Source organism: Adiantum capillus-veneris, chromosome 6, assembly GCF_014529385.1.
Source record: "Adiantum capillus-veneris isolate H3 chromosome 6, ASM1452938v2, whole genome shotgun sequence".
Lineage (NCBI taxonomy): Eukaryota > Viridiplantae > Streptophyta > Polypodiopsida > Polypodiales > Pteridaceae > Adiantum > Adiantum capillus-veneris.
The window spans coordinates 15137912-15152959 of NC_140936.1; positions in this window are offsets into that span (position 1 = coordinate 15137912).

The following is a 15048-nucleotide window of genomic DNA, read 5'->3' on the forward strand; positions in this document are numbered from 1 at the left end:
CTAGAGAAGTCCTCCAAGAAACTACCACCCACGAGCAAACAGACAGTAACTTTCCACTACCAGCCAAAAAATCAAGGGGAAGTATAAGAAGTCAACCTCGCTGAGGATAGTAGCAATAGTGATGAATCATACGACATTATATAGAGTATATTCCCTCATAATAACGTTACAAGAGGAATACGGGGACAAAATCCATATATGAGCCCCTAGGGACATGTGTACAGTGTACATAGCATTTAGGTTTCTATTAACTTGATTTTTCTTTTTTAATTGAGTTGATTTTTTATTTTATTTAGTCGTTTTTTTAGATTTTCTTGAGAAAAACAGAAAAAAATCCATAATACAAATGGAGAAATACTAAAGAGCTGTCGCGTCGTACAAAGCAAAGAAGGTCCAAGAAAATGACTACACTTCACAAAGAATGTCTCAAACGTCATACAAACAATCGGTAATGTTAGAGGTACGAAAAGAATGCCGATTAGCCTTCAACAACAACATCAGACCAAACATGACTAAGAATGGTCATAAAAATCCGGGATGGATTACAAGGACAGAGAAAGTTGGTGGTCGAATAAACGTAAGCAGCCATCAAGTGTAAAGTTGCCTATCAGACATTTCATGCGACTACCATTCCGTATACAGGAAGTGGATATTTATATTATAAATCTTCTATCTTGTATGTGACTTAATGAAGCCTAACAGACAAAAGGGACTAACAATACTGACAAGAACAAAAGGGGTGAAAATGATAGTTCAATCATTTATAGTGATAGAGATCTGCATAAGCAACCAAGAGTCAAGCCAAATTTTGGTCATCATCATTGGTTCTACCTAATTTGGCGGCCAGAAGGTGCCACAGATACCCATCATCCTTTCTCGAGACTGAAATAAAAAAAATAAGCTTGGAAAGCCAAATGCAAGTTCAAATCAAGTTAAACTTTGTCAGGAGGCTATGCATAGAGAGTACAAGCTAAGGGTTTCAAAAAAGGGGAAAAAGAAAGGTTTAACCCCTAGCCAAAGATGCAATTTTTTCAAAGCTGAAGCAATGATAGCCACCTACATACCTTGTACATCATGTCTATGAATTTTGGGGAAAAATGGACAATGATAGCTCATAGATAGTCATCTATTGTGAAAGATGTCAGATAAGCCCTTTTGATGCAAGGTACTAACTTGGGAAATTAGATGGGGTTTGGCAGGCTTTAATTAAGTCATGTATCGAGTAGAAGCACTATAATAATTTACACTACACACAAAAGCTAACAATGGCAAATGCGGCTTTGATCACCTTGATGTAGGAACAAAGAAGTCCCAATAAAGAAGAGCAATCGTAGAAGTAATCAGAGGATCTCAAAATATTGTCCTTGATGAGGCAGATCGAATGCTAGACATGGATTTTGAACCTCAAGTAAAAAAAAAATATCTCCCATATTCGGCTTGGCAGACATACTTTGCATTAGAGTGCAAGTTGGCCTAAAGAAGTTGAAGGTTAGCCATACAATTTCTACAAAATTCTTACAAAGTTTTCATTGGCTCACAATATCTGAAACCTAATCATTGAATTCTACAGATTGTAGAAGCTGATTTTGAAAATGAGAAAGACAAAAAATTGGCAGAATTTCGTCATCAATTATGATTTTCCTGAATCATGTGAAGACTATGTACATCGGATTGGACAAACAAGACAAGCCTGTGCAAAGGCTACAGCCTATACTTTCTTTACATCAGCAAAATGAAAACAAAGACCGCACCGACATCAACAACCAGGTCATGTCAGGGATGACATGAATACGAAGGGGGGAGTGTTGATTGTTGGGTCAACATCACGACATAACTCAACAAAGGCTTATTTTCTGAGAGTTATGGAATGCTGAGGATTATGGTTGTAAACATCATTTGTAATAAGTGGGTAGTCTAGTTGCAGAATCTGGGGTGCAATGGACTTCTAGATTGTAAATACCAAGCCATTTGACCCCTCAAACTCTATTTTTGATTAGCCTAAGGTAACCTTAGTATATAAGGTACCTAGGTCACTTTTGTAAGAACACTTAATCATAATCAAGTTGAGCACTACCGTCTACTGTGTGCAAGAGAGAGAGAGTAAGTGTGAGCTTCATCCTCACGTTACAGCCGGCTCGTTCATCACATTGGAGATCCGTCTGCACCATTGCGCTAGCCTCAAGGAGAGCTATGCAACAACGCCAAGAATTTCTCGCGGAATGGAGCGAACATTCTCGTGCATCTACGATCTATTTGTGGTCGTAAATATATCAAATGATGTCTATTTTTTGCTTGCCAGTAGTCATTAGAATCATGGTGACATAAGCTACATAGGTACTCATAGATTTCAGTTTTGAGTACTTTTAGAATTTTGCTTTGTCCTTATACATGTTTTTTGCATATGGGTTTATAGCTAGGGTTTTGAGTGTAGAGGCTTTGGGATAGGTGTATCCTAGTGAGCAGATGGTGTTCCTCAAATTTTGTGTAATTTTGACATGATTCGGTGAGTTTCCTTCCATTGTGTGCATGTGCGTTGGTGATGTAGTAGAGAGTAGTGAGATACTAGATTGTGGTTTAGTTGGCCTTCCAAAGTGTTGTATGTGTAGGATGGTCTCATCCTGACAAGCTAAAGAGATTTCCTCCATGTGCCTATCGTGTCATCTGTGTCCTCAATTGACATTATGTTGATCTAGGTTGTGTTGTATGTACTTCATGGGTGGTGTGATTCGCTCCTGCAACACATGATTTTTGTCAAAGAATATTTAAATGATGCTAATGTTTTAGCAAAACAAAGTGGTAGGAATCAAGAAGAAATAGACTTGTCTAATTTTCTAAATAGAGTCCAAGTTGTATTTGTTGATGACATCCCTATGTATTTACCTCCAAAATGAGGGGATGATGACCATATGATAGAGCTTCTACCCGGGAGCTCACTGCCTAATAAACCTCCTTATAGAGTTTCTCAAGCTCGACAAGAGGAGATTATGAGGCAAGTGCATGAGCTGGTAGACAAGGGGATGGTGATGCCTAGCTCCTCTCCCTTTTGTTCTCCAGTCCTTTTAGTGCAAAAGAAAGATGGCACATACCGCATGTGTGTGGACTATCGAGCACTAAATTGTATCACTATCAAAAATAGATTTCTTGTACCGCGGGTAGAAGACTTGTTTGATAAGCTACAAGGTTTGACCTACTTCAGTAAAATTGACCTTAAAAGTGGCAATCATCAAATAAGGATAGTGAATGAAGATATCGTAAAGACCACGTTCCGTACAACATTTGGTCTTTATGAATATCTTGTCATGCCTTTTGGTTCAACAAATGCTCCAGCCATGTTCAACTGCCTACTGGAGAAAAACTTTAGACCCTATCACAAGTTCAATGAAGTGTTCTTTGACAATATTATCATCTACTCCAAATTTTTGGAGGAGTATAAGCAACACCTCCAGGTAGTTTTTCAAGCTATGAGGGAGAATAAACTTTTCATTAACCAAAAGAAGAGTGAATTTTTCCTCCAAGAGATTCAATACTTAGGTCATATTATCTTTCAAGATGGTATCCAAATGTATCCAACCAAGCTTGAGGTAATAAAAGGATGGCCTAGCCCAAGGAATCTATATGAGCTATGAAGCTTTATTGGTATGTGTGTATACTATAGACGCTTCATATTATCTTTCAAGATGGTATCCAAATGTATCCAACCAAGATTGAGGTAATAAAAGGATGTCCTAACCCAAGGAGTCTACATGAGCTACGAAGCTTTATTGGTATGTGTACATACTATAGATGCTTCATACCTAAATTCTCCCAAATAGCCGGACCACTACATTACTTGACCAAGAAAAATGTTAAGTACATATGGAATGCTAAAGAGCAAAGTGCTTTTGAAAGCTTAAAAAAAAACTTACTTCTCAACCCATGCTTACACTACCGGATCTCTTAAAACCATTTGAGGTCCAATGTGATGCTTGTGGAGATTTCCTTGGAGCAATTTTTCTTCAAGAAGGGCATGCCATCGCATATGAGAGTCGAACACTCAATTCCAACGAGCGAGTATTGCACATCTACAAGAAGGAGTTACTAGCTATCATGCATGCCCTCGACACTTAGAAGCACTATCTACTGGGGACTCCATTCATCTTACGAACGGACCACCAAAGTCTCAAGTACTCTATGACGCAAATCAAGCTCTCTGACAAACAAATGAGGTGGGAAATTTTTCTTTCGCAATTCAATTTTCATTATTCTCACATTGCTCGCAAGCACAATCAAGTGGCTGATGCACTATCACAATGGCCAAGAGCCAATGCGGTGTCCATAGCAACTCACAATGATCTATCTTCTTCTATGATAGATGAGTATGCTACTGACCCCAATTTTAAAGATGTAATTTCATCCCTTGCCTTAGGGAAGAAAGAAGAATCATTCACCTTGCAGGATGGTTATCTTATCTATGGCAATAGGCTATGTATTACTCAATCTCTTCGTGAGAAAGTGATGTATGAATCCCATGCTCCTCCCTATGCGGGGCATGGAGCGATTCAACCTACCCTTTTTGGAGTAGAGATGTATTTCTATTGGTCTACCATGAAGATGAACATACAAGACTATGTGTCAAAATGTGTGGTATGCCAAAATACAAGGTATGATAGGGGGAAGCAACTTGAATTGCTCCAACCTCTGCCAATTCCTATTTCACCATGGGAGAGCATATCCATGGATTTTATCTTTGGATTGCCCAAGTCCATCCATGATAGGAATACGGGAATATGGACAATAGTAGACATGTTTAGGAAACAATCACATTTTATACCTGTCAAAAAGACTATTAAGGCACACCAAATGGCAGCCCTCTTCATATCCCAAATTTTCAAAAACCACGGCTTGGCAACATCAATAGTGTCGGATAGAGATCCTCGAATGGCCAGTAATTTTTGGAAGGGTCTCTTTGAGAATCTAGGTACTAGGCTTAATTTCTCTTCGGCCTATCACCCACCAACGGATGACCAAAGTGAAAAAGCCAACCTTACGATTCTAGCTCTACTTAAAACCTACGTTACAAAAGTAGATCAACGTTCACAATGGGAAAAGTACCTACCTCTTGTTGAGTATGCGTACAATAACACTATCCATACTACTATGGGGAAGACTTCGAAATCATTGAAGGAAGACCCAAAAGTCCCTTGCTACTTAAGGTACTGAAGATCTTCGTTTCCGATGAGTATAGTTGAGACCTACAAGAATCTTTCCAAAAGATTAAGGAGGCTATATCCATCTCACAGAAAAGGCAAAAGGTTGCTGCTAACAAGCACAAAAGGGCCTTAGCTTTCAAGGAAAATGATTGGGTCCTACTCAAATTTCCCAAGGCTCGATTGAGGCAGACTACGGCAAAAATCCTACGGGTCACCAAAATTATTATGCTAAACTAGCAAAAAGATACTATGGATCTTTACAAATCCTAAAACCAATCAATGAGATGGCCTATCAACTCAAATTTCCCAACCATTGGCTCATTCACAATGCTTTACATGTGAGCCTATATAAGCGTTACAAAGGAGATCCACCACAAGAACCAATCATTGAGGACCCGCTCGAGATCGAAGATCAAGAAGAGGTGCTTCAGCCTGAATCAATTCTTTGACATGAAGGCAGGGTACTAAGACATGGTACCGCGGATGGTATGTTCAAAAATGATCCTTTTGAAGATGCTAGATGGATGCAAGGAACACATCTTAAGGATAGTATGAACATTGTCAATGCTTACAATGCTACATTAGAGTAAGCAAATGTAAATGTTTCTTTTAAATGATCAATGTTTTTGTCTTATAAGACTAGTTATCTTTTTATTTGCACAAATTTAAGTACTACGCATGCTTAGAGTCATGTTTGTGATGATGGCATCACTCAAACACCAAGTAGAATTTGTCACTCTACTTTGGGACTATGATATGGACTCAAGAGCAAAATGCTTGCTGCAGCTCAGTCTCCCAAGCACCAAATGGATAATTCATCCATTCTAGAATGATGTCGTAGGGTAAAAAGGGATCCTCTACCCGCTAGGAAACATAGACTAATGACTAATGCTTTATCTCCTCTACCTCATAGTCGAGGACAACTATGATTTCAAGAGAGAGGTAATGTCATTAAATCTAATATCTAGCTATCCCAAATGATTTTCTCATATTATATTGATCATTTAATGTCAAAGAATAAATGAGAACAAGAGTTAGAATATAGATCTGTGCTTATGGATCTATCTCAATCAGCACGGGACCAAAGTCAATGGGTCCAAATGAGAGATGGTATGTCAAAGAGCAATGCTAGCTAATGGAGCTTGAAAGACCTTAGGGTTAGCTTCATTAAGGAAATCCGAAGGTTAGTGTTAAAAGTCTTTTCCAAAGTCAACATGATCCCTACAAGAAGGGGGGCGATCCCTAAAGCTAGGGACATGAGAGAGAACGCGTGCACACACACACACACACACACTCAAGGCAAGCCCAAGACCTAAGAGGCAATAAGGACACATGTCAAGCACCTACACATGCTGCCTGAAGGGAAGCCTATTGGTGGACCTCTAGAGGGGTCCAATGAGAATTTAGTTTATTTAATTAATTTTTAAAGAATTTTTCAAGCCCTCTCTCTCAAAGGGGAAAGAAGGACACTTGTCCAAATGCTACCATGGTTGCTTGATATGTCTAATGTATCTGATTGGCTAGCCTAGAGAAGGTCCAATCAAATTCAAGCTTGAGCTAGGAAGAGGGGTCGATCCAAGCAAGGAGGGGGGTAGCTTGACAATGTACTCTCTCTCTCACACTCACACACACAATGATTCTCATGGTGTGTTGAGCAAGCCCATCTCCTTCTCCAAGCTTGAGAAGTTGAGAGCTTACACCAACAACTCTTGGCTATGGAATGCAAATCCAACCAAGAGCCATGCTCCAAAGTGAAAGCTTGCCATCTTCTTCATCTCCATTACTATGCTACTATGTTATGCTAAGCTACAAGAGTAATACAAGTAAGGAGATTATTTCTTTCTCGTAAGTTACTTCTTCTTCCTCTTCCCTATCCTCATTCCCTGCTAGCTCTCTCCACCTTTGAAGGTGTTTGAGGGCTTAGGATTGAGGCCAAGGAAAAGTTAATGCTTTCATTTAGCTAAGTTATGGGCATAATTGCGGTGCATGAAGCTCTCTATCTTGATTGCACCATCAAGGTCTCAAGAAACACAAATCTTGTATTGTACCAAGTCTCTCTTTATGAGAGAAGCTCTTTTGGAGGGGGGATGGGATCCACATAAATCCGGTCCTCAATTGTTGTCAAGTTCTCTAATTCTCTCTCTTTCAAAGGATTGCCCATGCCAAGTTAATCAAGTATAATGGTTATGTCGTTGCCTCTAATCAAGTTCACCCTTTATTTTTTCAACATATTCTCATAAAAATGCTCACTACGTTTTTCTTAATTCTGCTATGCTCAATGTTCATAGTCCATTTCCATTACATAAAATGTTGAAAAACTTGAAAGATGAGGCTTCAACTTCTTTCTCTTCTTTAGGAGTTTGTTGAGGCTCCTTGGGCTTAAAAAATCTCACACATGCTCATGCACACACACAATTGGTTGTTGCGAATAGTATAAAGACATGAAAAAAGGACACTAATTGCTTGAAAAGTGAGCAATTGATTACTAACAAACTTGGATTAGAGCAAAACGTAGTCCTCAGATTGCTTTTGACAAACCCTTTTCCAAACCCACACAAGGGATGCAAATATTTTAGCTTAAGAGAAATCAATTAAAATCCGAAAATGTGAAAATTAGAAAGCGATAATGTAATTACATATATACATTAATTCACTAATCAATGTCAATTATCAAGAAGGGTACTGGCCCAAGGACTTAATCCAAGAACATGCCCAATGCTTGGTAATCAGGAAGTGATTAGAAGGATTAAGAAATACTAATTACTCTAATGGAGATTCTAATCACTAACACACAAATGCACAATGACAAACCTAGCTAGCATAGCCTAAAGTTCTGATACTTGATGGGAATGGGATCATGCTAGCTAGGGTGGATGAAAGAGGAACATCATGCACACGAGTGTGTGTAGGTTAGATTATCACTCAAGCAAATTAGTTTCCAAGATCAATCAACTTGGACTCATAAACACGATCTTGAGTATTTGCTAACCCATCACAAGCTCACCATAAACAAGGGAGATGTAATGCAAAATAGACTTGTGTTTATTCATTCATGAAATGAGCTTTAAGTAGCTCTACATCCTTGCACCTTTACATTTGAGATAATTCCACCTTTCCTCTCCTTGACTCATACTCTAGGATTCTAGGAAAACGCTCACACGTTACATAAGCATTGGCAAGTATAGTTATGGATTAGCAGGTTCGGATTTGTTTATGCACACTAGGTGTTATGGGCCATAGTGTTTAGCAAAGGCTAATTTGGAGCGGCATGCACATTCATGACATTAGGGGTTATACAAATTGGCGAGCGAGTATTTTTGAGCAAAAAAATAATCAAGAAAGTCCATTCAAACATTCTTTATTACTTAAAGCAAATAACAAAAGTGCAAGTGGATTTTCCAGTGTTTGTGCTCTTGCTCTCATCACCACAAAGATCATTGTCATCAAAGTCCTCAGTGATGACTGACACAGAGCGCACTCAATCTTTTGCATAGAGGATCGTGAGCCCAAGACCCTATTCCTTTTCTTTGAGAGACTCTCCTTATTGGAGGACTACATCCAAGTTTTGAAAAGAATAAACAACCCCTTAAATCACTACACAATCACTACTAACAACCATATTTTACACAATGTCATTTATCATGTAATCAATACACTCATTGTAATCAACCACACTCATCCTATGTTGAAAGCAAAGCATGAGGTAAAGTCTAGCTATGAGCAAGCCATGATAACAAAATAATAGCATATCTTGATTCGTATGAGGAGATACCAAATATAAAGCTGCATTATTACAGCATCGAAAACATTTGAGATTAGGACACCTTTATATCACAAATAAAATAATCTTAATCACACAATGTAACTACATGACAATTTTTGAGCTAGTGGTTTTGTAATCATGAAGAACTAATCAATTTCAAAACGCCTCTAAATATTGAAGAATCTATATCTACAAGATCATTATAAAAGGAAATTGAAGCTTTTCCTTCCTTGCATAGCCTCTATCCGAACTTACTTTACCTAACAACAATGGCCTTGTTCAATGTGATTACCAATCGCTAACCATTTGGGAGCTCTAAATTTTTTTAAAAACCAAATTGTCACCCTACTTACCAACAAAATCATTCAGAAAGAAGGCATTCATGACATCAAAACATTCATAACATTAAAGAGAGCAATCTATTAAATGGAACCCAAAAAAAATCCAATCAATCCCTTCAATCATGGAGCAAAATAAATAGCCCCCCAGCTTGCTGGCTGATTAGTGTATGATTGTTGGGACCATTTTTCATTGGCGAGGGACTGTTAGACAGAGCTATCGGTGCTTTTCACTTGTATTATCCACTTGGAATACATTTCCATATATAGGCTGATCGACATGTTCTTTTTTACTAGGACACACAAGACAAGTGCTTTTTTCTTACGGGCTGGCAATAGCAATTGACATCGAGGAGCTTGGATGAGTAGTCAGCTTCCTTCAACTCTTTTTGGGCTTGCAAACTGTAACTTTATTGTACATGTCGTACATGCAAATGCACCAAGTCTTCCATATCCTTTTCAATATGCTAATTAGCAATGATTATGTTATGCATGTCCTTTATTATATTCTGAGTGCAAAACTTGGCTTACTTCCCATGGGTGCCCTACATTGCGGCATCATTGTAGCATGTACAACAAGTCACTTGTCTTATTAATGTTAAGACTGGTTTGCACAAAACATGCCCTTCAATTGTATCTTCAAAGTATCTTTGACTCATGTGCATATGACACCAGACCCTTTGTTTTTGCAATCAGCCCCTTGCCTTGCCTCTACAATTTTTCTAATTGAACACATTCATTCAAATATCATTCGTGCAACTTATTGGCACATTGACATGGGTCTTGAGTAGTTGTCCTTACCTCCATTTCCTTCTAGGTGTTTTGGATTTGTGTAGTTCTTTTCTCATTCACACATTTCCCCATTGGGAGGACTGCAGGTGCCCTAGTTGGGGTTGTTCTCACAATTGTGTTTAAAGTGGAGAAAACAACATAAGCATATGCGGCCATTAAAGACCTCGCCATATTGGGCCTCCTCTTTGGCACCGTGATGGGAAGTGTATAATTAGAAAAAGCACCTTCTATGTAGAGTGTGCATATTTAGCTCCACCTTATTTAGTGTTGAAAGAGTTTGTGTTGAAGCTTTGCATGCAGAAAAACTTACCGTCAAAGTTTATTCTATTGGCAACCATTGAAATATAGGTTCTGTTATTGAATCCCTTTCTGCTTGCATTGGCGACCAGTGCAATAAGATTATGACGCCAAAGCTTTTTTTGCTCGCATTCGAACCAATGCAATAAGGTTATGTTTTTTTGCTCGCTGTCCTCTCACATTGTTCCTGCTGTTGTGAAACATGCCAAAACCAGTCCGCGCTGGCCTAAAACTTTTCCAGCAGGTTCACCTTATGTATGAAATCATCGAGCAGGTTTATGATTTTTTATAAAATCATCCCGAGTAGGCGCGGTCTCTATAATCGAGCAAGCCAAAGAGGGCTTACATTTTTTACCTTTTCATGTACATGCATACGCTACAGTAAGTGCTGATCACCTTATGATTGCCTTCACATCCATTAGCTTAGCACTGTTATCATTGTTTAACATGAATCCTAGGACTTACCATATGGAGGGAGGCCAAAGTCTACTAATACTTTGATGTCTTCATCAATGCCTTCACTCTTCACATCAAACGGGCATGATGATGATGAAGCATCCCGTCTTTTGTCTAGCCTTACTGGTATTGCATTCGCTAGTGATTGTGTTGCAAATGTAGCGGTAAAAAAGGCAAGGAAAAATAGGGCACATTTCAAGGACGCAAGAGCGTAAGGCATTTCAAAAGGGAAGACATATATGTGTACAGGTTGCTCCATTGCTGAAGCAGCTAGACATCCCAAAGATGATCAGATTTGCGTACCTCACCCAGTTAAAGAATGCCCTAGGCACTTTGAAAAGGCATTAGACACAACTGACTTGAGCTTTTGGATGTATACGGTTGTACCCGATGGCTCGCGTAACCAAGAAGAAGAATCTTATGCTAATACTGATAGCGAAGAATTGGAGCGAAGGGCTACCGTTGAGAAAGTCCCAGAGAAGGTTGTTACTACCAATGTTGATGACCATGGGCCACTGGAGACTAGCCCAGTCCATAGAACACTCAGGCATAAGCCCAACTTACCACTTCTTCCAGACTCTCTTCATCATTACAAGATTCCACCTTTATGGCTGCAATTGCACAACGGGCTCCATTTCATTGGCAGGTCAAATACGGCATGCTGGCTAGGCTGTTGTGCATAGCAGTAGGGTGGCACGATACAAATCAAGACGATGACCTTGGAGATACCTTGCTAAGCTCTTGATCTATGAACTAGATTTCCCCAGGGACAAGGTCTAATTCTCTCAAAAACTGGCACCGCCGCTGCCTTGAGACCAAAGTACTAACGTTATTAAAAAAAACCACCCTACCTTCATGACCCTTCCCCTCCCTGGTTTGTTGCTGCAACCAGTCTTCACCGATGCAGATTGGTTGCACCAGCAAACCAGGGAGGGGTATGGTCATGCGCATTGTAGCTCATTTCTTTAAAACAACGTTTGCAAGAAGACTAGGGAGGGTAGGGTCATGCTGGTAGGGAGAAGACTAAGGAGGGGTAGGGTCGGGTAGTCATTTCTTTTAAAAAAACGTCAAGCAAACTAGGGATGTGTTGTAACATGCAGTGCTAGCAAAAAAAGCGGCACATCAAGCATAGAAAGTGGTGCCACAGGCAGGCATATAATTCAATTGTGTGCCTCCTGGGAAAATGATGGTGAGACGGCATGATGTTGAGGTGTTGAAACGGATGACAATACAACAACATCTATAATGCCATAGCAAGTAATGCAAGGGATTTTTTTCCATGATCAAAGGGATTGGGGCACTTCTGTTGGTTGCTCTTGTTTACGTGCTGCTATAAAGGATCCTGGAAGGCTTTGGAAGCTTTAAATTGACATTATGTGAGTGACGCAGGCCTAGATATCCCAGTGAGAGCACTCATAGGATAGGAGCTTTTAAGAAATTGTTGCTTCCTGACTTTACCTATGCATCATGTAGGCAAATGCACCTAAGACTTGGGATTTTTTTGTGCAAAAGAACTTGCATTTTTTCTGGGTCAGATCGCTTTTGTTTAATGATCATGATAGACTCGTTAGTAGGCAAGAATTTGTCCGCACGAAAAGTGGTTCTAGAAGCAAAATGATTAATTCAAGCAGCCTTCTTGAGGTCCTTGCAAGGCCCCTATTCAAGCTTTATTTTATCCTTGAATTTGCAATTAGAAAGTCTCAAAGAATTAAGAGGTATCTTATAAACTAGAGCATGTTGCACAAGTTGCCAGGGAACTTAAGTGAGACAACAACTTTTGATAACTAGTAAACTGGATCTTGCCCTAACTCTTTTACTGCCTCTTCTTATCCAAATACCTTCAGAAGACAACAATCAAATCCATGACAGCTAGACATGTTAACCTCTCAATCAATTTAACTTGCATGTACAAGCACCTGCTAAATTCTTTGAAATGAACTCCATTTTACTCAGATTTTGCACTATAACTATGATTGTATCAACTTCTCTCTCAATCATAGATATCAAGTTTCCTTCACAAGTATTAACTTCCAAAGGAACACTCTCAATGTGATGCAACCACTTTGAAGAGAGCTAACAACCTTCTATGCTTCCTTGGATGATTTCTCCCCTTTCATGGTCTTATCTATACATACAAGCCCCAATTTGCACTTGCAAGCTTCACTTTATGAATTTCATTGTCTATAAATTTGTTTGAGTAAAAGAGACCTTAGAAATTAGCTTTTTTCACAACTAAGCAAAGAAACAACTAAACATCTACCTATTTCACATGAGCCTCATAGAATGGGCCCTTCTCTTGTGTTCCTAGCAGATCTCAACATGGATTAACTGTTAGTCATGTCTGGTAAAAAGCGGTAGAAAAATCATACCTCAAGAATCTTGTTGAGATGTCCATGATGTAGTTGGGTATGCTTGAGCTCATCATGCATTCATTGGGCACATCACTTCATCATTGCCACTAAATATGCCATCGATGTAGTTGCAGCGGGTGCAACCACACCTTATTGCTCTCATTTCCTCCATCATTTATCGATCTAGCGGGGAGGGCCGCTCAAGGTGGTGCACTTCGAAGCTGTGAGAGAGAGAGAGAGAGAGAGAGAGAGAGAGAGAGAGAGAGAGAGAGAGAGAGAGAGAGAGAGAGAGAGAGAGAGAGAGAGAGAGAGATCTTGTTCTTGCTTTCTTTAGGCACTTGTTTTTTCTTGCTTACGAAAGTGGAGTTGTTTATGCTTTAGGAGGTTCTCTGATAGTATTGTAGGCTTACGAGGTTACTTTTTTGCAAATCATCAAAGGTGGGCTATTTTTGGTGCCAACTTTTCGGTGGGCTATTTTTGAGAGGAGGTATGCTACATGGAATTGAATTATATATGTTTCGAGTATGAAGAGATTGCTTGTGTCTTGAGTATTCAATTTTCATAATGGTTCAGTATCTCATTTTTTGTCAATTAAGTGTCAGATTTGTGGTAGTGAAAGTAATGTGCATGGCATAATTTTTGTCTTTCCCCATTGTTGATCTTGTATCAATTTGCTCGGATTTATCTTCGCTTGCTTTTTTTTGCTCGATTATTAGAAACCCACGGACGTTAGTAGCTTCTAAAGCATTTCACACTCTATGTGCAATGTCTCTATGAGATTAATTGTAGATCTATCAATCACCAATCAAGCTCATGGCTCGGTTTGGGTGCTTGTAGATTAGCTCATTACAGTTAACCAAGATGGTTGTTCCTAAAATTATTCATTGATCAACAATAATCTTAGGACTTGTGATCCCTATTTACTAATCATTTTGGAAGACTGCCTGTAACGGAGGGGAAAGACACCTCAGTTTTGCTAGTTACCAAAGAAGATAGACAGTCTACAAGTATTGATCTTGTGCTAAAGGATACACTCAATGCGTATGTTAGCACAAAGCAACCCAGTTAGAAATATTATCTCTCTACTTGGAGGTTGCTTACCATGAGACAAAGCAGGTGGTAGCTAAGTTTAACCTCTTCTGGTTTAAATCGGGTTCTCAACCTTGAACACTAATTATGGTGGGGTTGTTTACTGATGAAGAATGATATTAAGTCAAGGAATTATACTTTGTTTATGAGTATGTTAGCCGGTTATTCTCATGGAAAGTAAAAAGAGGTACTCTTTTAGATACCTCTTACTTGTGCTAACTTGTTTAGCATACTCAAGTGAGTTCTAAATGGAGTCTATAAACTATGTTGGCGGATATGGGCCAATTATAGAAGACGGTTGCAAAGGAACAACAATGTGGAAAATCAAGATGCTCTTCTTGATTTCCTTGAACCTCCTTGTTTCGGTCAAATGCACAATTGGACCCATGAAGGATTCCATTGCAGAAAACATTAGTGTTCTTATGAAGATATCACCACTTTTGTTTTTGAGGACGAAAATGCTTCCCTAGGGGGGAGTAATGTCACGCCTAGGGTAAGACAAGGCAGGCCAAGGGCCATGAAGGACGTGTGGTCAAGGGGTGCTATATTTTAGCAAGCTATGAGTCTATATATAGCAAGATTGTGTGGAGAGTTGCATGGTCCATTCCCCTCAAGTCTTAGAGATTGCATGAGAAAAGCTAAGGCTACCATCAATTGAGCCTCCTATATATGTAAAAGGCTTTACATCAATAAAATATAGCATGTTGGTATTTTTATCTCTCTATCAAAGGCTCTCTCTCTCTCTCTCTCTCTCTCTCTCTCTCTCTCTCTCT